This window comes from Lissotriton helveticus, chromosome 3_1 (assembly GCF_964261635.1).
Source record: "Lissotriton helveticus chromosome 3_1, aLisHel1.1, whole genome shotgun sequence".
NCBI classification, from domain to species: domain Eukaryota; kingdom Metazoa; phylum Chordata; class Amphibia; order Caudata; family Salamandridae; genus Lissotriton; species Lissotriton helveticus.
Window position 1 is genome coordinate 1,493,697,610 of NC_136061.1, and position 24,770 is coordinate 1,493,722,379.

The following is a 24,770-nucleotide window of genomic DNA, read 5'->3' on the forward strand; positions in this document are numbered from 1 at the left end:
TCTACCTCTCTCTCTCTCTCTACCCCTCTCTTTCTCTCTACCTCTCTCTCTCTACCGCTCTCTCTCCCTACCTCTACCTCTCTCTCTACCTCTCTCCCTCTCTCTCTCCCTCTCTCTCTACCTATCTCTCTACCTATCTCTCTATCCCTCTCTCTAACCCTCTCTACCCCTCTCTACCTCTCTCTCTACCTCTCTTTCTACCTCTCTCTCTTCCTCTCTCTCTCTCTCTCTCTCTCTCTCTACCTCTCTCTCTACCTCTTTCTCTATCTCTTTACCTCTCTCTCCACCTCTCTCTCCCTCTACCACTCTCCCTCTACCTTTACCTCTCTACCTCTACCTCTCTCTACCTCTCTCTCTACCTCTCTCCCTCTACCTCTCTCTCCCTACCTCTACCTCTACCTCTCTCTCTCTCTACCTCTCTCTCTACCTCTCTCTAACTATCTCTCTAACCCTCTCTCTCTAACCCTCTCTACCCCTCTTTACCCCTCTCTCTACCTCTCTTTCTACCTCCCTCTCTTCCTCTCTCTCTCTCTACCTCTTTCTCTACCTCTTTACCTCTTTCTCCACCTCTCCCTCTACCACTCTCTCTCTACCTTTACCTCTCTACCTCTACCTCTCTCTACCTCTCTCTCTACCTCTCTCCCCTCTACCTCTCTCTCCTACCTCTACTCTCTCTACCTCTCTCTCTCTACCTCTCTCTCTCCTCTACCTCTCTCTCTACCTCTCTCTCTACTCTACTCTCTACCGCTCTCTCTCTCTACCTCTCTCTGCTACCTCTCTCTCTCTCTCTCTCTCTACCTCTCTCTCTCTCTACCTCTCTACCTCTACCTCTCTCTCTACCTCTCTCTCTCTACCTCTCTCTCTCCCTACCCCTACCTCTCTCTACCTCTCTCTCTCTACCTCTCTCTCTCTTACCTCTCTCTCTACCCCTCTCTACCTCTCTCTCTACCTCTCTCTTTTCCTCTCTCTCTTCCCTCTCTCTCTACCTCTCTCTCTCTACCTCTCTCTCTCTACCTCTTTACCTCTCTCTACCTCTCTACCTGTCCCTCTACCACTCTCTCTCTCTACCTCTACACCTCTCTCTCTACCTCTCCTCCTCTACCTCTCTCTCTACCCCTCCCTCTCTCTCTATACCTCTCTCTCTACCTTTACACCTCTACCTCTCTCTCTACATCTCTCTCTACCTATCTCTCTCTCCCTACCTCTACCCCTCTCTACCTATCTCTACCTCTCTACCACTCTCTCTCTACCTCTCTTTCTCTCTACCTCTCTCTCTCTCTCTACCTCCCTCTCTCTCTGTCTCTCTACCTCTCTACACCTCTCTCTCTCTACCTCTCTACACCTGTCCACCTCTCAACCAGTTGAATTCCGGGAAGCCCAAACCATCAGTATTTCAAATCTGCGCATGAAACGTGGGTAGGATGAGCTGTGTAGCTCAGAAAGGGATGTTCTTTTTACATAATTTGTATTTAATAGAATTTGGAAGCAGTAGAGCAGTCTCACAGTTGAGATAGGGATTAACATACACTGGTGACAACTTTTGAATTGGCTTTAAAACCATTCAAAGATGGCTGCAGCATCTACGTGGGATGTGGTGAACTAAGTGGCAGCCGGAGCCCTATATCACTGCTTGTCATTTAAAAAAAAAAGCATTGACATAGCCAATAGGTCTCCCCTTTGGGACCTTACAAGTGTTTAGTTGTCCAGTACAATATCCTTGGTGCAACAACATCAAGTGTTGCATGGCTAAACAGTTATAAGGTCCCAATGGCGAGACCTTTTGGCTATGCCATTGCTTGTTTGTTTTTTCCTCTGTTTCATTGTGGTTGCCAGGTAATCTGCTGTGGAGCCTCACATGATTTTTCTCCCACCCCATGGGTTTCTTTTGTTATTTAAGCTCTTTGTCTTATTAGATTTTTTATTTGTTTATTTAATACTTGTGCTCAATCATGCCGGAGGGATGGTGATGAAGTAAAAATGTTGCCCCCCCTGGAAACATTTCTGCGGACGCCCATGGCCATGACGAAGTTGTTGCTTTTGAGTAACTACACCGATTTTCAAGAAAATGATATAATGTTACACTTAATTACATAAAATAGGGACCCGCCATTTAACGCTTTATTTTTAGCCCAAAATGACTCCAGCGCAGTACACAATTGTCAAAATAGCTGCTGACGCTCTGGTGGGGCCGGCCTGTCCGGAACTTGGGGGTAGCTGGAACTCATGGTCCAGCGCTCCAGCTTCGGGGATAGGGTGGAGCACACACCTGTGTGAGAAGAGTCCACAAGTAACCAGCCTTGGCTTCTCTCAGGCCCGCCAAGCAGGGCGAAAGAACAAAAAATCTGTGCCAATAGTGAAATGCAACTGCTATGGACACTACTGCTGCCAATCGTGCAACTGTTAGTCGGGGACTGTCCGTGCCCACTGCAGTCCACAGCAAGCCACCGCCAAACCCACTGCTACGCACAGCTGCTCTGGGTCGAAAGGAGTTGATCACGGCAAAATACAGATGCTTCTTGGAAGAGGAATACAACACAACCTCCGACTACAGCTGCACACGGCAGAGCCACTTCCCTGATATACCAGTCATCGGAGAATGGAATTGACACTAAGTAATGCAGCTTTCCATTGTCGGAGGTGACTTCCAACTTGAGAATACCAGGGCCAACGCGAAGGAACCCAGCTGTCTACTGCTGCTGAATGAAGCACACACCCGCCCTCGAAATAACAGGCTCTTGGCGCAAATACAGAACTGTCAGCAGGAAAGCTAATCTGCCCGTCGGATGATGGGACTGTCAACATGAGCCATTTCTTACCCCCATGTTCCCGACATCATTTGTATGTTTAAATTGGAGAGGCAGAGACATATTTTAGAAAAAAATGACCCAACCTCGGTACATTTTTACTCTGTTCCTGCACCGTTTGCTCCAGGCTACAAGCAGAGAAACTGGGGAAATAAAACAAGCACGGGTCTGTTTCTTGGGAAGGTAACCAAAGCCTGTTAAGTTTCAAAACAATAAAGGAAAACACGTAATTGAACTGAACCCCAGGAAGCAAAAAGATCTTGCTTTTTAACAGAGGAGAAAAGTGCATTTTAAAAGACCGAAATAAAATGGACTTTGATAGATTGGTGGGTGTAGGGCCTGCTTGGGATATCTGCGAATACGTTTACTCAGCTTTCACCCATAGCAGATATTATGAGTACTGTTACGTTGGGTGACAAAAGCAAGAATCGTTAAGGCGCAAAGACGCAGTTCCGTTAGTGCTTAGCTATGTAAATATTTAAGGCTGTGCTTCGAGACAACATTATTATTTTTTGAATGACAAAAGGGTTTGCCTTTTTAACTCAAATAGATAAATCCTGCCTATATTACAATTCGTGTAACAATCACACTTGTGTTTATTTTATTTGTTATCTACTACAGAGTCGTTATCCAACGCGATTGAGGGAAGGTTTAATTAAAAGTGCACCCTTTTTGCTCCAAATATTTTATTATAAACTGTGGACTTTGAAGAATATTTTGGATCACAATCTAAAGCTGCTTAAAACGTCAAGTTGTGCTCGTTGGTGTGTTTTTTGCGCTGTCTTTAACGCCATTAAGGTGGAGAGTATGATGAACGGCGTCGAAGGGCCACCACAGGAGGGATGCAGAACCCATGATGGGAGCGAGCGCAGGTCTTCAGCAGAACCTCCAGCCCTGATCCGGGGAAGGAGCATTTCATGCCATCAAAGGGGCTCCGGATTGGATCCAGATGTGCTCCCCCAACTTGTTCCTTGCATCTAATTAAGGAGCTGGGCTGAAAGAGACCTTTCTGTCATTACCCCTCCCCGACGCCGCCTCCCTGGTGCCTGCGCCCATTTTGGTGTCAGTACTCTTAAGGAGCAGGCGCGTATCTGACTGAACAATTCACCCATCCCGCCATCTCTCTGCATTCCCGAAAACACAGGCTATTCAATGCCCGGCATTTCCTCTCTTTGCCCGAGACACAAAATAAACAAAGGGGATACATGGAATCATCAAACGATATCGGCGAAGCTCATTAACTTCTTGTTGTGACGCAGTTTCTAAGTAAACGTCTTTGCATGACTTTGCCCAACAAGCCTTAAATATCAGCTGCGACGACGCAGGGGGATACGAATAAATCAACCCTCCTCCCCCCAACACACACACTCATAACACAGTCAGAACCCCACTCTATTTCTTAGAAAAAATATTATTTTACGGTTCACCATGAGATTCGGGCTCGCACATCACAATGTCCTAGGGTTTCACATCGGCCAGCGCCCTCAGTGCGCAGCCCACCACTTCCAAAGACACGTCCAAAATGGCCAAAACATGCAGAGAAAAAAAAAACACACGCCCACAGCCGCATGACGTGCGAAAAGGGGCAGGATGAGAAAAAGATCGCCGGAACGCCCACGAATTGCCTCGGACCGTGACGGACAGATCTCACTTCCAATGGCTAGCCTCCATTTATGGAGCTAGCCAATGGAAGTGAGAGGCGGTGACCAAGCCACATACTCTTCTCAAAAGTTTTCGCCTGCGCCGAAAAGCTGCACGGCACAGCTTTCGACGAGGCGAAACCTAAAAACCGGCCCACGGAGGGCACTGGCATACCGGCCCTTCGGCCGATGTCCATCTGCCCGCAGTGCCAATCTGTACCTGGTCACAAACGGCACATGGGCACTGTCTCTGCATTAGTCGAAGAGGAGAGAAGGATTAGTCCAAGAATGCCTACACCAGATGCGCACAAATACAAACATGCATCCTTCCTTTACGGGGGAGGGGTTCATTTGTCCACTACTTCCAGTGTTTTAAGTGGGCAGGGTCCTATCGGTCCTCAGCACCAGGCAGTTGTAAAAAGCTGTTGTTGAGACGGGTCTCCATCGAGGCTCTCCTTTTTATGCCCTCACTTTCAGGATGAGAAAAAAAAATCTTAACTCTGCAGCAGTGCCACACCTTCGATGCAACTTCAAATAGCCTCGGTATACTTATTTCACAGTCTCATCACTTCAGCACTGAAGGGTTTTCAGATTATAAAGAACGAAGCTATAGTCTTGGCTTGCTGTTGGTGTACTGCTACTTGTTGTATTATAAATGTGATTGCAATGACAGAAGCAGCAAACCAATCAGTCGGCACACTATGCTAAGTCAGGCGTGCAACGCCCGTCCCCCGTACCCGTCGTGTGTGTCAGCCCTGGCTGAGAGCTTCCCAGGCAAACACACACCCGCACCTGAGTATTTCACAGGTCTTTAAAAGGCCATTTATGTGTTAACGAGGCTCTGTTGTTTTTCACCCCTTCTTAGAGCCCCTGCATCTCCACTCTGCATATTGCTGGAAGAGTCAGCCCCCCCGACATTTTTAGTAGCCCCCCCCCCCCCGAAATTTGCCTCTAGTTGTGCTTCTTTGCTAAGTACACATTTTTATCTTACATGTTTTTAAGTCACGCCCTTAATTACATTGGCCAGCGACCCTTTGAGAGACACTACAGTTTCTTCACTCAACTTAAAGCCCTGAGTTATTCTGTTTGTATGGTAAAGGTGTGGGTCATCAACGCCACTCCGCGCAGGAAAGCCTCAACTTTTCTCAATTTCTGATGACCCAAAACATGCACCGAAACATTAACAGACCATACACAGTATCATGCTTTCCATTGTCTGGGAAGAAAAAGTGGGGCAGACGAGAGAGTGTGTAAGGCCTGAAGTAGAAAGAGAAGCACGACTAACATGCAACGTCGCAACCATCTAAAAACTCCCACTGGAATGGCCATCTTAAAATGAAGTGTCAATTCTTAAAAAGAGCATAATAATTTAGCTTTGTAATGAAAATGTTAATCTGAACATGTATAGGGATTGATCACTTGTAATTTACAGACGTATAAGTTAAGAGTCATTTGCACACAAACTCCCACCCTAGTATTTTTGGGGCTCCTTACAAGTAATCTCACACAAATGAATACCTTCAGTCAGGAAGATTCATCAACAGCGTTTGTTACACTGAAGGTAGGATTGGAAAGAAAGCATTTGTTGTCCTTGCCTGCTCAGAGGTAGAGGGATGTAAAACACAACAGCAAACAAGGTAATGATGGCACCGCCACAGTCGCGTGCTCAGGGTGCCACTGGAAGCACGTTGCTCCTTGTTGACCCTCGTCAAGTAGACCAAAACTGTCCTGGGATTGCTTGTGTTCCAGTTCAGATGGGGTCTAGCAGGGCAGGCTGGATGTTTCCATTGGAGGAGGACAAAAGGTGATGTGCACATGCCTGGTTCCGGTCTGAGATGTTATGGTGGGCAAACGGGAAACATCCTTTACAACGCAACTTTTACCACGCAGTGCCTTTACGACGCAACTTTTACAACGCAAACCATTACAATGCATTGCGCTGGGGGCGCTCTAGGATAGGGAATAAGTTTAATTTACTGTCCAACACCTTCCCTAGTGTCCACGGGGACTGGAGTTGGAATAGTAAATTAAACTATTCACTATCCAGCACCCCAAAGCGCTATGCGTTGTAAAGGTATGCAATGTAAAAAACGCGTTGTAAAGGCATGCGATGTAAAAGCATGCGTTGTAATGTCATATATCCGGGCAAACAAATGAGAGACTGGTTGCAGCCCAAATAACTACCAGTGGCTGGGAATAATTCTTAAATTCAACCCTTTTACTTTTTCGTATTCTTTAATGAACACCCACACACAACAAAAATCCGACATCTGCGCGGTAATGGGACACATAACGAACATTTGCAGCCTACAGTCATAAATATGATGTGGCCCTGCTAGCATCCAAACCAAAACAAAGGAACAACACACAATTCTAAAGTCAGCCTCACAGTCATACGTCAGTCTAGATTAAAAGAACCTGCTGTATTGAAAACCAATCCCTGCTTTCTCTTTACAGTGTATGCATGCCACAATAATTTAAGGTGTGATGATTCTGACTACTTTTGAGTGTGAAAATAGTGCAGTGGAAGGATACAACCCCTCCAATAGAAACATTGTGAAATCAGAAATGCTCATTGATGAGACCAACACAAAAATAGGCAGGAAAGCCATCAAATCAAGAACAGAGGCCTGAGATACACTACGAAGCCACCCACTCATGAGCTATGGGCGGACCCAGTACCCACTCGAAGTCATGTTTTTGAAACAATAGTTTTCTGTGTCCGAAGGCGAGACCTAAAAACAAACAGCTAAAGCGCCTATAGGCAATACCTACAAATTGACACACTCCTGCGTTTTCATGTCTTTGGTCCTCTGAAGGCTGCAGTCCAAAGGGCAAAATATAACTGCAACTCTTGATCCTACAGATGAAGAGTCATGAGGATCCAGTCACCATTAGGTTCTGCCTAGATATAGGATATTACATATTTCCTAATCAGGTGAAAGTACCTGTGGGAGTACTGAAAGCAGGCCCAGATTTACTAACTCTTTGCCCCTTCCAGTACAAAACCTATGCTCGACACCATACACTCACCTTTTCACTAAAGTGCAAGGGTGTGTGCGTTGGCACAAGAGAGCCTAAAGTGCTTCACTATGGGAAAGAGCAACAGCACCATATCTGAGTAGATATGGTAGTGTTCTGTTTTATCCCTTTCACTCAATGTGATATAGTGCTTTGGTGGCTGAGCTGTGTTATGTGAAAGGGTAGTACATTTAGAGCCAGATGTATCAATATTGGATTTTGCGATTCCATAAAAACGAATTTTACTGATTCACTATTATGGAATCGCAAAATGCAATGTATGTAGGTTTCCCAATAATAATTGCGATTTCTACATATTCCTTATTTGTGACTCGCAAATTGCTAGTCGCAAATAAGGAATGGCTTCCCATTCATTCCTACGGGCTGAGGCCCTTAGAAATGAATGAGAATTGCAGGCGCAATTGCAAGTACCCAATAGGTACTCGCAAATTGCGCATGCAATTTCCTGGGTGCAAGCGTGACAAATGGACACCCTGTTGAACCCCTGGAATATGAATGTGTGCACATGTGGCGCACATACATGCCCTAAGGGCATGTACGTACGCCACATGGCACCTTCAAAAATGCAATAAAGTGCATTTTTCATGGAATTCACATATTACCACCAACTTGAAGTTGGAGGTAATTTGCGATTCCTTAAACTTAAAGGCAGGTCGCAAATTTTGGCTTCCTGCATTTCATATAAGAAATCGCAAATTGAGATTTCTCAAATGCATTTGCAGACTAGGGAATCACAATTTTTGCGATTCCCTATTTTACAAATGCCTTTTGGGATGATACATCCCAAAAGGCCATTTCCCATTCGCAAATAGGACGGTTCTGCGAATCGGCCCGTTTGCGAACGGGAAAAACGATTGATACATCTGGCCATTGGTCTCCAGTGCAAACCAAGTAGAATTTGGAGGTGTCTGATTCATTCCTGCTGCACGGTGGGGTTGCTACCCTGGTAGACCTAAGACTCCATTCTACACACTGTCATTGTCCAGAAAAACGTCACTACAGGGCTCGATGGGCACCTTTGACATCTATGTAGAAGTGTTTCTTTAGCCCTGTGAACATACGCTTCTCTCACCATTTTAACAAGGCTGTTACGCCAAAACACTACACCCTACCTGGGAGCTTTGGAGCTGCTGCATCAGTCTGCCCTTGTCCGTGAGGAGTCCGCCGCTTCCCGCCACTGCTCGCCGCACCCGCTTCGCGGGTGCCGCTTCGCGGGTGCCGCTTCGTGGTGAGAGGCGAGGGGCAGGAGGAGTCGACTGGTCGCCTGGGAGGAATTACCGGAGGCTGCGGAGGGAGCGCGCTAGCAGGGACTCAGAAGACCAGGAGTCCCTGCGCTGCACAGGTGTGCACGGCCGCGCCCCCAGCAAGACACACGCCCACCGCGCCTGCAACGCCCCTAATTTAACCATCACGCCGGACGCTCAGCGGGATGCGAGCGGGATGCCGAGCGAAGCCCGAGCAAAGGGCGGGCAGTTTGTGGCAGTCAGGGGCAGACAGAGGCTGGGCAGGGCCCCGTCCCTCACATTTTGCTTGTGGACCTGGTAGGTTGCGTGACTGTGGCAGAGGGAGCATATCCTACCATGTCTACCCGCTCCGGAAATTGCTCAGGAGTGGCGGAGAGGGTGGAGCAGCTGGGAGTTCCAATATAGGAACTATGGACCGTTTCATAACTAGAGTAGCAGCGGTCATTGAGAAGGAGATCGTGATGACCGAACGTCGCCTCTCGGAGGTCTACCTACCAGCTAGACGCTCCTCCCTTGGAGCTGTGGCCCAGGCCCTGTCCCCAATTTCTGGACGGGTCCCATCTCTTCACCCCTTAGATGCCCCAGCGCAGCCTCTGCTGTCGGCAATAGGAGCAAGTATAGACAGAATAGAAAATCTTGCTGATCTATTGCCAGCGGTGGCTGGTATTGAGGTGGCGGGGGAAACAATTTCTCAAGCTTCACCGTGCCCCGCCATTGGCCAGACTTCCCCACCGCTACAACAGGCCCCTTTTACGGATAAACGACCACACACCCAGTTTCAAGGCACTACAAAACAGGCGAAAAGGAAAAGGGTTATGAGCTCACGCAAAGCTAGTCGCACCACATTCCATAAGCGTGCAAGAAAGCAAGGGCAAAGGGGTTTTGGGTTAAAACCTGAAAAAGGCCTAGCTCAAACGACTAATGGTAGGGCAGGGGAGCCTCCTGTTGTGGGAGCAACTTCAGATAATCTGCTTGTACATTCCAATGCCCATGATAGGGTAGCCGTCCCCTTAGATCCCGACTCCCTCAAAAGAATTACGGACCTGATTAAAAGCCTATTGGGCCCGTTGATGGATCAACTCAAGGGTTTGGGGGCGAGAGTAGATAAATTCGAACAATCCACCCTTGATAATTTTTTCTCACTTAAGACTCTTATTAAACACCAGTCTAGAGCAAGTGAGGATCCTGTGAGTAGGAACATGGGAAAAGGATTGCCTGCAGTCCCTGCCCCAGCGCAGGTTGTTCCAATGTTAACCATTCTCCCTGAAGCAACACCTTGCAGGGACTCATCTCTAGTCCCCCCGGTCACTTCCACTTCTAAGCCAGGTCCTGCCCCTCATACTTCCCATACTATAACAAAGCCCCCCGCGGTCTCTAAAAATCAACTTAAGAAAACACCTCAGGTAAAGACAACGGCAGGTGCGAGTTTGGTTAAGAACAGCCAAACTGCACAGCCGAGTGTCAATGTCAAGGGGGCCGGGGTAGCACCTCCAGCTAAGGTCGACAGACGCAACTTGGCATCTGACGCTACTGTAGTTGCTCCCCCAAAGGCCACCACTCGGAGCCCTCCGGTTAATCTCCCCCCTGATTGCCATCCCTATGTTATAGTGCTTGTCAATGTCTCACCACTGAAGGCTAATCAGCTTGAGACCCACCAGGCCCTAAAAAACAAGAGTCTCCACTGGTTAAAAACAAACAAACCCCTTCCAATGGGTGTGGATGGATTAATCCTCAGTGTCCGTAGGGTAGGTTGGGTGGGACAGGGCAAAAAGCGATTGGAGGGAGACTGTATTATTATCAATTTCCAGGACAACAGAGTGGCGAAGATAATTTGTGGTCAAAACCAAGAGGTGAGCGGCCCCGGTGTTAGAGCAGTGGATTTGACTTATTTTTACCCTAGGCCGGTAGCCAAACTTTTTAGGCCTGTCACTGGGGAGTCTTGGTTTGGCCCTGGTGGAGGCCCACGTTACTCTGAGGCGCCCCAATTCTATCCCCAAGCCGGATGGCCGGAGATGACTTGGGGCTCCAGGGGACATTGACTTGAGGGCAAGGGTGGGACAGCAGAGGGTGAGTTGAGAGAGCTTTCACCCTCTACCATAGTACAGTCCTTATCCCCATCCCCAACTAAAATCCACTCTTTATTACTAGATGTAAGGGTAGAGACCCAAGATACCGCAGGTGCATGTGGAACACCGGTGGAGCCCCAAGAGGTGGCCCCCTGTCATGACCTTGTACCCGGTAGCGTCCCAGCTGTGATGGACCCATCCTTTAGGGTCCTCAGCTGGAACGTAGCCGGAATTTCAAGGAAGCTGACATTGCCCGACTGGAATGCATCGGTGCATGAGCCCTCCATATGCATTTTCCAGGAGACATGGAGCACGGAGCCCACTCATAAGGTGGGCTATTTGGCCTATTCTATCCCAGCAGTATACTCAGAATCGGGGAGGGGACGCCCCTCTGGTGGCCTCCTCATCTGGGTTGCTGCCTCACTGAATTGTAGGATAGTGGAGCAACAGACCGGTTGTCTGGACCTCCTTAATATTACTCTGAAGGACTCCAGGGGTTGCGCTATTTTAAACATTTATAATATTTATGCACGAGGTACTAAGGAGGGAAGGCAGTCCCCAACAATTGCACTTCTGGAGGGCTTCTTAAGATCAACCCCATACAAGGCTTGTATCCTGGTTGCTGGTGATATCAACTGTACATTCGAGCCCTTGGGCTCGGGCGTCACCCAGGATCAGGATGAGGAGGATGCCAGGAGGGGGATTCCCGCTCTAGAAATAGCCCCCATCAAGAGGTGGACTGAGGTGGCCCTGCAGGTGTATACCCTCAGTATGGAGTTTAACCTGAGGGCCCTAAATGGGAGGACAGAGTCGGACAAGGGGGGGCCACACTTACAATAGGCCCAATCACACATCCAGAATTGATTACATCTTGCTTGATGTGTGTCTGTGGAACTCGGTGAGGGATATGGTTGTGGTCCCCTCAATAGAAAGTGATCACAACTTACTTTCCCTCACTCTAGTATCCTGGTGAACAGCCGGAAGGGGAGGCTTGGCTCCCTCCTTCACAGCAGATCTGGGCGAGTCGCAAGTAGCACTTTGTGGGAGACGGATAAGGTGGACGAAACTCGCCCTCTCTGAGGAGAAGGTCGCAGCAATAACTCATCTCCTAGCCCTAGCACAACTTAATTTGGGGACCACTACAGGAGGGATGGGGGCGGCCTGTGGGGGTTTTAGTGACCTTACCAAGGCCCTATCTAACCTGTTTACTGCTCACCCAAGAAGATTTGGGACCCAAGAAAGGCAAATAAAAGTTAACGGATGGTATACCCGTACATGTAGGGCGATGAAGACTAGACTGGTAGAGGCAGTCAAATCCAAATCACATATTAAGATCAGGGAGGCCAGAAAGGCTTACTCCAGGACCCTCCAAATTGCCAAAAAAAGGAATGGGAGGAAAAGTTCTGGGCGGGCCTACTGGCTGCCAGTAAAAGTAAGGACGCAAGAGGGTTCTGGAATTTGGTGGGTTCCCGAAACAGACCCGACGAGACCCTGAGGCCATGTAACATCCCTCCCCAGAATTGGTCAAAACACTTTGGGGCCTTATACGCTCCAGTAGAAGGCCCCTTAAATGACCCAGCCCCCTTTACCGTCTCGGTAGGGGACGTTAATCTCGATCTTTTTACGGCACGGGAGGTAGAGGAGGTTATCAAGTGGGTGGTACCGCGGAGAGCAGCAGGCCCGGATGGGCTTCCAGGAGATCTCTTGCGTACATACCCATCTGACTGGGCCATTGTATTCGCTGCACTTCTAAACGATATTATGAAGGGTGGCCCAGTTCCTGATTCATGGAGGGGGGCGGTGGTCGTCCCCATTTATAAAAAGGGTCCCAGAGATAGCCCAGGGAATAACAGGCCAATTAGCCTGATCGACTCCACGCAAAAGGTGGCAGGAAAGGCAATTTTGGGAAGGATTCTCAATTGGGTGGACGAGAACAGAGTGCTATCTGATTTCCAGGCTGGTTTCCGTTCTGGAATGGGCACCATTGAGCAGGTCTACAGGTTAGCACTCCTAAACTGGAAGGTCGTGGAACTAGGCAAGGGCAGTCTTTACTTGGCCTTTATTGACCTGAAGACTGCCTTTGACCTGGTCCCTAGGGAGGAACTTTGGAGGGTACTTCAGGGTCTGGGGCTGCCCCCCTATATTCTGTCCCTACTCATTAAACTTCACACTAGTAACTATGCCCAGGTCCGTTGGGGGAAAAATGGGGAAACAACGGACAGGATTTCGGTTTGTAGGGGCGTCCGACAGGTTTGCGTGTTAGCTCCAACCCTCTTTTCGCTTTACGTCAATGGTGTTGTTGAGCATCTGCAGCAAGAACCAGCGGACGCACCCTGTCTGGGGGGAGTACGGATCCCTACTCTGTTGTTTGCAGATGATACTCTGCTTATTTCAAAAACTCCACAGGGACTACAGAAACTATTGACCCGCTTCCAGGACTTTTGTCTATCCAGAGGTCTGGTAATCAACGTGGACAAAACTAAATATTTGATTTTGTACCCTCCAAGGAGACTAGGACGCCCGCCTGTTTTGAACACCGTCCCCTTGGAGAAAGTCTCCGAATTTGATTACCTGGGGCTGCGTATAACTGACAATATGAATTGGTCAAGATGGTCCTGAACCACAAAAAGGTAGGGGGTGCTCTGCTTAGGGAATTTCGAGCATCACCCAGACACTTTGTGAGACCTGCTATCGAGATTTACAAGGCCAGAGGCGTAACCTCAGCATTGTACGGGGCCGAGCTGTGGGGCCACTGCAATCTAGAGTCCCTATCGAAGGCTGAGAACAAGTTTTTGAAGGACCTCCTAGCCCTCCCCTTGAGCACCCCAACAGTCCCGGTACTCTTGGATGTGGGCTGCAAGAGCATTAAAGATCAGGCTCGCCTTCGACCATTGCTTCTTTGGTCCCGTATATGGAGGGTCCCGGAGTTAAAACCTTATGCCGACGGCCTGGCAGAGGTAATGAGCACGGGAGGCTGGGCCAAGATCAAGTGGCTGAGGGATACCAAAAATCTTTTGGGAGAGCTGGGCCTGGGGGACTGTTGGACTACAAAATCTGCTCCACCAAAGGCTGACCTCAAAAAACTTTATTGGGACTGGGTCTGTGGTAAACTTATCAGGAACCAAAACCACTCTAATATGACTGCAGCATTTTTGGAAATAAAAGATGTGGTAGCCTACGAACCCTACCTGGACTTAATCACCTTGCCAGTTGATAGGGCCCTGTACTTCAAGCTCAGGGTAGGCACCCTCCCGATCGGTGCCTTTCTCTCAAAATGGAAATCCGGTGTCCATCTATCGCCCTTCTGTCCCCTTTGTCAATCTAGGCCAGAAACGGTAGCACCCATTTGTTTTGAGTGCCCGGACTATATTAATCCTAGGCGGTATTGGCTTAAACCTCTTTTTAGACGCTTGGGAACACGTAGGCATCTGGTTGCACTACATATTTTATTGACTGATACCGCCCTCCACTTGTTTGCGGTGTTTCCAAATTTTTAAAATGCTCATGGTTGATTCGCTGCAAGAGACTGTCCATTTCAATTTAATTCACTTTTTAGCTAACTTATTTAGGGCTATATCCTATTTTATTGTCTTAGTACTTATAATGTTGACACATCTATTTACTGTCTTTTGAAATGCTGTTTTTATATGTATGTATGCTTTCAAGATATCTTGCATATCGAATAAAGCTTTCAACCAACAACAAGGCTGTTTCTGTTGCACAACTTTACTTCTCAAACATTTTAAACTGGTTTCACATGCTAGCACTCTGCACATTTTGGAAAGGCCCAAACATGGGTATCCAAAATATGTCCAGGAAGGACATTCTATTGCAAGTTCCTGACATTAATAAAGGAATACACTGGTACCATAGCAATTTAAATTAAATCTCAAGAAATAAAACAGTGGTCCTCTGAACAAATCGAAACACCCTGCCACCTTAGGTGTTGTGTGTGGGATCCCTAAAAATGATCGGTCCCCTCTAAACACGAGAAAAAGTTTGAGTCACACATAGAATTCTTTACGAACGTAATAATGAAATTTATGATTGGCATGTAGGTTGGTGCATTAATTTCAATGTATTTGTTCTTAATTGCAGGTGGTCACACTTACGAAGTCATTGTGAAAGAACAGTTGGTTACATAAAACGATCAAGGGTGCTGACACGCTTTTCGTCCTGTCTGACTTTATTAAGGCTGGAAACAAACGGTAGGTCGAATACCAATCATAGCTTAAAGAAAAATGGTCATTTGTTCGTATACCCTGTTATTTACATATTGTCGATTTATTGAACGTACAAAATTAAATATTTCATCCGTCAAGCAGAATGGTATAATGGCAGTAGTGGAAGCTGAAAGAAGTATGAGTGAAAGCACTCCAGTATAAAGGATGTAGGTTTAGTAAATAGCTGATGTTCAGTATAGTGTCAGGTGAAGATGAGCCATCCGAATATATGGTGAGGTGGTTCAGGAGCACACCATCTTGAAATTGATGCACCAAACTACGGGGCAGATTTATGAGGCCCTTGCGCCACGTTTACGCCGCTGTTGCGTCACGCAAGGCGGCGTAAATGTGGCGCATCCCTACGAACGATTTACAACGTGACGCATCTAGGCAGATGCGTCACGTTGTAAAGCCCTGCGCCGCTTGTGGGCGTTCCGGCGCAGGGTGGGCGTTCCGGGGCAGGTGCGCCTCGCAAAAGTGGCTGAGTGAAATCTATAAGATTTCACTCAGTCACTTTCAGGCCAATGCTGCGTCAAAAGCCTGCGCCTGCTTGAAGCAGGCGTAGGTCTTGACGCAGCATTGTTAAGATGGGGCACCCCCCGAGCCTTGCTGGAGCTGCGTCGCGCTTGCGACGCAACTCCAGCAATGCGCCACCTTAACGGCACAGATGCGTCACGCATCTGTGCCGTTTTTGCCCCATGGTGCGCCGCATTGTAAATGCGGCGCACCATGGGTGGCGGAGCTGTGGCGCACTGTGGCGCACATTAACTGGCGCATCCCTGGGGATGCGCCAGTTAACATAAATCTGCCCCTACATGCCTATCAGAGACTCCAAGGTTACTTTTGTAACTAATTCTATATGTGCTCTAATCTTTTCCCATATGTCCAGAAAAGGTGTTTCAGGATATCTCCATACCGTATGTTCACATACAGTTAATATAAATGCAACTAAATTAAAAGTCATAAAAAATGGGCAAATGCACCCTCCTGTACCCATGTAGGACACTTGTGATTTAAGTTGATTTTAAATTAGTCAACACATTTCAAAAAAGGAGCCAAAATGCTTTCATGTGCCCAGGAGAGATTGGCAGCACATAACAATCAGGGCATACACAAATGGTTTACTACTGTCTAGCCAGCATGCTCCATATGCGCCGATCTGCAACTTTTCCTGTGTCTGCAAACTGCAGACAGCCTTGGAATTGATGCACATACATTGTCCAAGCGAAAAGCGTGTCATAATGCAATTGGCTTCTTATGCTACATGGACAGTGGAACATTTAAGCCAGAATCACTATTTCTAAGGAAATCCATGGGGCAAAACATCATGGGCATTATTCACAGATGTTACAGATACAAGTATTAAAACGTATATTTTACTAAAAGTTAATAAGCAGGATGACTCCAGATCAGACTGCTAGTACTTTAAAAGGTTTCACATTCTCTCAAGAAGGCTTTCTAGAAATCTGCATGGTTAGCTGGGTGAAAATGAATCAATGAATGAAGTAACAAAGTTAAGTTATTCGTTGCTCTTTGTTCTTTGGCCATCGTTACTTCAGCATTATTTTAATAGAGCAGGATCTGGAAAATGACGGAAGTGTGTGTTAAACTGTAGAGTAATTGGCAGACAGATAAGTGCCATCTCCTAATTATTTTCCATAAACTTTATACAGACTTTCTGGGGACGCTTATGCTCATCACAACAGGATTGAGTTGGTTACGGTGTCAATTCAATGATCACAGTTACATGCATGATTACAATTTATGACACAGGCAATATGTATAGTATGTTTAATATGAATAGCATATGTTAAAGCCATTAAGCATTGAAGGTTCTATTGGTATAAAAAGGTGTTAAATCCTATCAGGAGGTATGTTGTAACCAAAGTTGGGGGTATACAATTTAGACTGTGATAATCCTTGTTAGCCCCTCATAAGAACCTTGGATTCTTTACTGACTGTAATTTTGTATTTATGTGTGTTTTATGATTGTATGCTTGACGGTTGTCTTGTAGGAATCTTATGCTTAATACAGTAGGCCTGAGTTGGTGGCTGTTGGACTTAGTCCTCTCTGCAGGGTCACCCTCAAGCTTGATTTTTGGCTTCACCCCTCCTGTTTTCTGAAATTGTTATTGTTGGCTTTTAGGACTCTGTGCACTTTACAGCCAACAAGTTCTAAAGTGATTGTACTCTTCTCCCAAAGCATGGCGAAATTGGCGTTCACCAAATGGCATATTTAATTTACATACAAGTCCTCAGTAAAATGGTACCATGGGTACCCAGGACCTGTAAATTAAATGCTACTAAGGAGCCTGCATCACCCTTATTGTGTATTGTGCCTCCCATTTAAGTAGCCCTTTAAAACCCAGATAAAAAAAAATACAATAATATAATAATAAAAAGATTTTAGGTACCTTAGCAATCACCATCTCCTTTGTCTGCTCTTTCTTCAAAGTAAACTGCCAGGATTTGGGATACCACTGCTCATGTGTTTTTTAGCGCAGCACAACCATTCGTTTTTCACAGGGATAGCACATTAAAATTATGAAAAATATGACTGACTGCCTTAGTCTGTATCATCAGTTTTTGTGGTGGAGTGTTTATATTTGTTTCTTGAAGAAGATGAAGCATTGTTGTTGGTGACCTGAAGTTAACTATCAGTGTCTGGATGGGTGAGTGCACCCTTACCTGTATGATATCCTTGTTGCCTGGCATGCCTGCTGGCCTTCTGATTCCATAACTTGCAAGCCTGGCCCAGGACCAGGATATGTTAATGTGATAAAAGATCTACTTCAAGCACCCTGGGGTTTGAATTTGCTTATGGTGCCCCGACCTGACTTTAGTTTACCCTTAAGTTGATTTGTGCCCAAACTACCCCCTCATGGTCCAGGAAAAATAAATTAGCTCCAGTTAAGTGCCAGATTAGTCTTGGTCCACCATCTTTTTAATCAGTCTACCAGTGCCTTACCAGAAGGAATCATTACCTTTGAGAGACTGGCACATAAAAAAGCGACCAGATTATGGCAACCAGTTTAGACCTTTTAAAGAACAGCTTGAGTTTCTTAGGGTGAATTTGTCAAAGGGGCGGGCATGGGTGTTTCATTGGCACTGAACCTAGCATGTCTCTACATGGCAAATATTAAGGAGAAATACATTTACCCTGAGTCTAATCCATTACATACTAACATACATCTGTGGCTTAGGTATATAATCATATTTCTAATTTGGCAAGCTAATGCGAAACATCTAGATGATTATTTGACATGGCTGAACGTCTGCAACAGTGGCTTTCATTTTACACAATGGTGAACTACTTTGATCTCACAGTGAAAACAGAGTATGGTAAATTATGTAGCTGTCTTTTTTACAAAGCTATAGAGAGGAATTAATTTCTTCAATATTAGAGATGCAACGTTGGAACACTGAAGGAAAATCTCCTTTATAGATAGTTACTCAGGGTATGACAAAACTTCAAACTTATGGAAGAATACTTTTGTCAGGTAAACATACTGGGTTACAAACTAGAAGACTGGGGTTACCCTAAGATATTGATAACATGCCATAGAGACAGCTTGATACTACCCAAGAGGCTCCCCTTGTCCCAAAGGAAAATGCCTGCTTCACAAGAGAAAGTGAATTGCATTTCTGCATTCAACCCAGCCAGGGATAGTGTGAGAAAAACCATTAAAACCCATTGGCACATTTGGAGAGGTTGAATTTGAAGACCCAACGCCCTCCATCAAAAAGGCTAAAAACCTTAAAGAGAACTTAGTAAAGACTTTTACCTATCAATACCACCATCACTATAAAATGTGAATTATCAGTACTCATAGGCAACTACAAATAAGGTAAATGGTGCATGTAGTGTATGCCAATTGTTACAAAATAACAACACATTTTAACAAAAAAATCACAAAAATGTAAAGAATGAATGGTTGTATTGAGCTTCTAAGAAGGCCCTAATTTGCATTATGCAGCAGTACAGTCGTTTAAATCACTAGTGGTAGGCACTTTATTGAACACAATCACAGTAAGAACAATGTTCAATTTCAAGTCACGGATGTAGTTAGGACACCTATCACAATACCATCAAGCATAGCCACAAGGAATGTCTATGGATTGAAAGGTTAAACTCCACTGAGTGTGGGCTTAATGCTATGGAGGAGAGGAACTCTAGCTCTTCAAAGTGACATTATTTATGAACCACCTGTCCCTTGTACATGTAGATTCATGATTCATTGTATCTACACATGTATACTTGACTTCATGCCGCCTTATATATCACAATTAATTTGTTTTACAATAGAAAGTTTGAACTTAACAAATTCGTTTTTTTTGTTATTAATATTGAGTCAGATCCATGTTTACAATTGCCATATTTACAACTGGCTTGACACTCTGTGTTACGTTTGTCTATAAAATATATTTCCTTGTTAGACTTGGTATGTTTTAGCGTGTTTCCCTTGTCTTTTTGCTTTCTGACCTCCCGGTTTTGACTCTGTTTTTGCTGGTTTAGTGTCTCTGCGCACTTTCTCACTGCTGTTCATTGTTAAAGTGCAAGTGCTCCTGTTGTAAATTGTCATTATGGACTTGTGTTTCAATGATTGGCATATTTGATTTATAGGTAATCCCCTAGTAAAGTGCACTGAATGTGCCAGTGCCTGTAAATCAAATGCTACTAGTTGGCCTGCAGCACTGGTTCTGCCACCCACGAGTAGCCCTGAAAAGGTATCACAGACCTGCCACTGCAGGGTCTGTGCACAGTTTGTAACTGCCATGTCGACCTGGCAAGTGCACCCACTTGCCAGGCCCTAATCTTCCCTTTTCTTACATATATGTCACCCCTAAGGTAGGCCCAAGTTACCCCTGTGGGCTGGGTGCTGTGTATGTTAAAGGTAGGACATGTACTGGTGTGTGTGGCATGTCCTGGTAGTGAATTACAGTGCATTTTGTTTTTCACTATGGAAAGGCTATCTGTCCCATATGAAAGAATGGAGGGTTATTTATAACATCTCATAAATATAACTTTCCACTGGGACAAGATAGAAAGATGGAGTTTAGTATGCCTGAACTCAGAATATAAATGTGCCTCTTTCAGTAAAGATGATTTTTATGTTCTGTGTTTGAAAATACCACTCTAAGAAAGTAGGTATTTTTTTTGCTTAGCCATCCTGTGTGCCTCTGCTGGGGTTGTGGATTGTCTGTCTGGCTTTGGAGTGACAGGGGTTGGGGATGTGCATTCTCTTCAGACAGCCACTAAGGGGGAGGGGGGGGGGTTTGAGGTGTGTCCTGCCTTTCCTGGATGAGTCAAGGCTGGACTGAATAGACATGGGATTTAGATTACTGGGAGGAGATTTCCTGGCCTGAAGTAGAGCTTGACTTCTGTTCTGAAGTCTCAGGGACTGCAAAGACTTCACCAACCTCTAGGTATCGCTTCTGGAACCACTGTTTCAGTTGCCATAGAGAAGGAAAAAGCAACTGACTCCGTTGCTTGCTCCGTGTCCTTAAGGCCCCACGAAAGGCACTGCCTCATCTCGCACCACAACCCTGGTCTCACTGGCGTTGATGACTGACGCCACCGACACTGAGCCACTGCTTGCACCCTGACCTCTGGGCACTGCGATCCGCACTGCCTCGTTTCACTTTACCACCCAGGTCTCACCAATGCTGTCACTGCCTGCTGACTTCGACACTCCTGACCGCAATGGGGTTGGGGGCACCGCTCGTAAGTTTCACAACGCACTGCCTCATCCCACGCAGCCGTGTGGGCTGACTGACGCCAGCTCCCGCTAACCAGCTCTATTGCCTGCACCGCAGTCTGCCAGCACCACATCGAGCACCGCCTCACCTGCACCGTAAGCCTTGGTCTCACCAATGCCGTCTGGACGATTGTCACCGAGCCGCTTTCGGCAGCGCATCGTGAGGGCACCGCACCCTGCACCGCTTCCATTTTGCAACGCAATCGCGAGGATTGCCAAGACAAGCTCGCACAGACGTGCCAGCCGCAACGAGAAAGTTACTGTTCAAGAGTCTGTCCATGCTTTAGCTGGCCCATACCGATGTGGTCAGCTGGAACTACTATACTGTGTTATTTTCAGCATCGCAGTAGCCCCGGACGGAGCTACCGACTAGGAAGAACTGTGTTTTTGAGATGTTTCTGCAACTTTAAGGTTTCTTGCAAAGTGCATATTTTTTAAGTACTGTATGTTGGACATTTGTCCTTTTGGTCTTGTTTTAGTTATTTAAAAATATTGGATATTTTTCTAAACTGGTTGTGTGTCCTTTTGTAGTGTCTTCACTGTATTACTGTTGGTTATATGCAAATACTTTACACACTACCACTGAGATAAGCCTGACTGCTCGTGCCAAGCTACCAAGGGGGTGAGCAGGGGTTATTTTAGGAGTGTAACTACCTTACCTTGACTAGAAGGAAGGGTCCCTACTTGGACAAAGGTGCAAACCATTGCCAACTGGAGACCCCCATTTCTCACAGTGCTGTATAAATATCATCACTGCACACACTGTACATTATCTCAGCCTCAACCCCAACTCAGACAGGCATACAAAAATGTGAAACTACAATTTTTGGGGAGTAACATCACTTATCCCTTTGCTTACCTATTGAGATGGATCTTGCTTCGTTATTGCTTCATTCTAAGCACCTTTCAACCACCTGGGAGGTCAGACCATCATGTTGCCTCGCATAGTGGACTCACACCATGGTAATTCACAACCCACATATCCAAGAACGGTATTATTTGGGACTGTTGTCAAGTGTCATGAGTAAAATCTGATAGTCCTTTTAACAGTTTAGAATAGATAGTATATTTTTGTGTTCTGATTTCTAGTCACAAAGGGAATATTCTTCGGTTTTGTGGACAACTTGACACTCCCCACCGTCTCTTTTTAACTTCAAATTTTTGCCACAGCAATTATTGCAGGTGGTGAATTCATGGTGAGGGCTTATTTGATCAAACAAAAAGGATAGTGATGGTCCTGCATGCCATCACACTGAGGAGCTAGATACAATTAGTAATCTTACGGTCTTGAGATTCTTTGTGGGGACACAGTCAAGTAAATTGTTCCTTAAAATACTTGACTTACACTTTTTAATTCTTCAGACATTTACGGCTATGCTGCTCTGCTCATATAATCAGCGACAGTTCTCTTGTCCTGTCATTTTTCATGCTAATTAATTCACCACTTCACTCTAAATGAAATGATGCTTCTCAGTCATGCTATCACTTTTTATTGCTAATACATCACTCATGTTTGGACCTAACACAAATTTATTTTATGTTTTCTATAAACTCATATATGTTTCTTATTCCCAAGGGGTAAGTATCTACCCTCTTCCATCTTCTAATGTTGGTGACTGACACACATGCTATGATTCACCACCCACCATACTGATCCCTCTTTTATCACCAGATGCTAGATTATGGGCAATTAGGGATCTTTTAGGACTAACCTAAATTTCCAATTAACTTTTATTTCAAATCTTTTTTATTTTCAAACGTCAGATCAGATTTTCACACAGCGTTAAGCCTACAACCCATGCCGGGCCGGCCGCGTTGCTTGAAAGCACAGTGATAGCTGCCGAAGGCCATTCATTCAGTCCTATTTGTACACAGCGTTTCGCCTACAACCCCTTGGGGCCGGCCGCGTCTTTTGGTCTTATGTTCAGGTATTTAGTCTGTGCAAGTAATAGCCCGACCCCTAGGGTCGAATACGAACTGGGAACCATTGTAACAGTAACAGACGGACCGCTCAGGTCCAAACTCTCATCGGCAGCAGAGTAAAGATGATAGAACTGGAAAAACAGATGGAATAAGTAAAGTGTGAGAAAGAAAAAAAAAAAGCGGGAAGAGAAAAAGGGTAAGGGGCATCCGGAGGAGAAGTGTGCACCCCGGGTAGAGGACTATGGGACATTAGGCCTGTCCTCGCGCTCCTGGAGGCTAGGTCTGAGTGCTTCAGGGTTCCTATGACAGCAGTCTATTGGGGTCAGAGGGTGTCACAGAATCCTCGTAGAGTCGCAGCGCCCGAAGCTTAGCAGGCATATGACACGTATGTTCCACAGTACATAAGTATCGAACCAGGGGTCGCCAGACAGCCTTAAAGCTCGTGTCCCGGGCTTGCAACCTAGCTGTAAAGAGTTCCATTGTAATAACATGCCATAGGCGCACGAACCAGGCTGCGATTGGAGGAGCCTCTGGTTTTTTCCAATACAAGGCTATGAGCTGTCTGGCAGCTCCCAACATGTGAAGCGCCAGAATCCAATCGCTCCGGGTCAATGCCCTTAGGCCCGCAGGTTTTATACCCAGCAAAAGTGTGCTTGTGGCTTCAGGCAGAGGGAACCCCAAGACCCCCTGATGTGACTTAGAACCTCCTTCCAGAAGAGGGTCAGCAACGGACACGCCCACCAGATATGGATAAAGTCCCCGGTCGCAGATCTGCACCTCCAACACGTCAAAGAGGAAGTAGGGAATATCTTGCACAGGCGCTGAGGCGTATAATACCACTGGGTCATGATCTTGTAGGCATTCTCCTGCTGAGGGATGCTACGGTACACTTTGGGAATGTCCTGCCACAGGCGACGCCACTGCGCCGGGGTGATGTCCGTGCCTGATATTGTCTGCCAGCGTTGTTGGTATGGATGGATGGGAGCCGTCTTTGGATGTTGTAGGATTCGGTAGATCTGCAAGATCAGTCCCTTCGAATCAGTAAAGGAACGGGCCAGCCGCTCGAACGGGGTGAAGGCGCGCGTAGCCTCCCGATATGTTTCACCTTCGGCCACGCAATGCTGCAGCTGGGCGTATTGCATCCCCGCTTCGAGGTTGACCCGAAACTCCTCTCTACAGTGGGCAAAGGACTTGATGGAGCCCCCCTCAAACAGATCCGTAAGCACCCTACAGTTTCCTTGCATCCACTTGCCGAAGGCACTCGTGCGATAGGCTGGTGGGAAGGACGGATTCCTCTCAATCGGAGTGTGGGGCGAAGGGAAGGTCATAAGGCCCCTGCGGACCGCTATCCTATCCCAGATTTCCAGGACCGTTTTTGTGGGCATCGCCATATAAGCGCTCCGAGAGTGTGCCGCCCTATGGTGCCACGGGAGGTCCCAGATGGTACGTCCAGTCACGTCCCGGTCCATGTGTAACCACCCCTTCTCACTCTCATAGACTCCCCACTCCACAATAAAGCGGAGGTGTGCTGCCCAATAATAGTCCACCAGATTAGGGCAGGCCAAACCCCCCCTATCTCGTGGTGCCACCAGTAGGGTCTGGGAAAATCGGGGCCTCTTTTCCCCCCAAATAAATTTGGTAAGGTCGTGCTGAAGGCCACGTATATAGTGCAGCGGGATGGGCGTAGGAAGACACTGAAAAAGGTATAGAATTTTGGGGTGAATAGACATCTTAATGGCTTAAGCCTGCCCAGCCACGACGGCACAAGTGGCTTCCATCTCCGCAGAGCTTCAAGAACCGAGCGCCTACAGTCCCGCCAGTTGACTTGTGTCCACCCATCTAGAGAGGAGGTTAATTGGCGGCCAAGGTATCGGATATGTTGGGCTGCCCATCGGTATGGGACAAGCTGTTCCAGAGGGGGTATTTCGTCCGTCGGGATAGTGAGGTTAAGGGCCCAAGACTTAGTATAATTGATATTCAGACCCGAGGCCCGTTCAAAAAGGCACAGCACTGAGTTTAGCTCCGGGAGGGATTCCCGAGGGTTTGTAAGCGTAAGGATAAGGTCGTCT

The 24,770-nt window shown here is 46.6% G+C and overlaps 1 protein-coding gene across 2 annotated transcripts in view; it reads left to right on the forward strand.

Moving 5' to 3' along the window:
* Positions 1-24,770, forward strand: part of PKNOX2 (PBX/knotted 1 homeobox 2) — a 3,383,295-nt gene that overhangs the window by 1,718,334 nt on the left and 1,640,191 nt on the right. For both annotated transcript variants that reach the window (XM_078683923.1, XM_078683924.1), the window contains one exon: positions 14,895-15,004. The gene's annotated coding sequence lies outside the window, so the exon portion shown is untranslated. The remainder of the gene's footprint in view (positions 1-14,894; positions 15,005-24,770) is intronic.